At 39.4% G+C, this 1367-nt stretch overlaps 1 non-coding gene across 1 annotated transcript; it reads right to left on the bottom strand.

Annotated features, from left to right (window-relative positions):
* Nucleotides 1-960: 960 nt before the first annotated feature.
* On the bottom strand, nt 961-1069 carry LOC141635575 (small nucleolar RNA R71). Its single transcript, XR_012540252.1, has one exon. It is a non-coding gene; the product is annotated as a small nucleolar RNA R71 (small nucleolar RNA).
* Nucleotides 1070-1367: the final 298 nt, after the last annotated feature.

Below are 1367 nucleotides of genomic sequence, written 5' to 3'. Positions count from 1 at the left end.
AAGATTGGTAAATTGATTTATCGCTAGATTTAGAATTTCTCTTGAGTGAAAACTTTGATGAATTCTAGGGAATTTATAGACCGTGAGGTTATTTGAGCTTTGATCGCAAGATTAGCTATATTTTCCCGAGACCGTGTTGTGAGATCTCTCTTTGCTTGATTGACTGTTACTTGCCATGGTGAACCGAAATTCCGATCCTCTCTTTATCTTGTTAAGAATATTCATTTTTGCAATTAGCCTTTTAGCCAACCAATTTCAAAACCCCCAATTAATTGTTACTTTTATAGACTGATAATTAGCAAACAAAATCAACCTTGTCTCTCTGTGGTTCGACCCTTACTATCACTAGCTATAGTTTTAGTTTGGAATTATAAATTTAATTTTGGTACTAAACGACGGTATCAAATTTTGGCGCCGTTGTCGGGGAGACGGTGTAATTCTGTTTGCTTTATTTTAGTTTATTTTCCTTGTCTCAAGGAACTTTTGTTCCTTGAGGCCGTTGCTTACCTTTGCTTCTAGTTTTGCTTTTGCACAGTTAGAAGACAGGTTTTTGAGAGGAAGACTTGAGTACTCTCACTGTGGAAATTATGGCTACGATATATGATAATTTTCAGCCAAAGGAGCACCACCTTCCAAAGGGGCAACAGTTACCTACCCCTTCTACCGGTAAATTCGAGTTTCGTTCCTCTTATATTGATTTAGTGGAACGGAATCGATTCAGCGGGTCTACCAGATGAAGACCCCTTGAAACATATGGAAATTTTCACGGACTATTGTTGTTCAATACCTATACCGGAGGGGGTAACTCAAGATGAAGTAAAGGGGTTCATGTTCTTATACTCCTTGAAGGATTCGGCGCGAGATTGGTATCGCTACCTCGATAGAGTAGAATTTGAGTCACCGATTGGACATCTTTAGCACTAGCCTTCTACAAGAAGTACTTCCCGCCTTCAAAGACTGATGCCTTGAAGAGTAAAATCACGAGTTTTCAGCAAGGAGCCGACGAAGATTTTTGTGAAGCATGGGGACGTTTCAAAAGTTTGGTCCGAGTTGTCCCTCATCATGGCTTCCAAAGAATGGTATCTTTGCAATCTATTTTACAATGCTCTATATGATGATTACAAAGTCATTTTGGATTTTGCTAATGGTAGGTTCCAAAATAATACCGGTCAAAGTAAAGGTTGGAACACCATTGAGGAGATGGCAGTCCATAAAGCCGAGTTTGGAAGTTCACGTGGTAAGTCACGAAAGCAAAGTGAAGACATGACTCTTTGTTGTGTCACTTATAACTTCCATTTCTACCCGTCTCGAGAAACTCGAGACTTCTGAAGCTTCCAAAGGAAAAGTCGAAGTTCTATTCAAAACTC

Source organism: Silene latifolia, chromosome Y (genome assembly GCF_048544455.1).
Source record: "Silene latifolia isolate original U9 population chromosome Y, ASM4854445v1, whole genome shotgun sequence".
NCBI lineage: Eukaryota > Viridiplantae > Streptophyta > Magnoliopsida > Caryophyllales > Caryophyllaceae > Silene > Silene latifolia.
The sequence above is the reverse complement of the archived record's forward strand: the minus strand, read 5'-3'. Positions and strand labels throughout refer to the sequence as shown.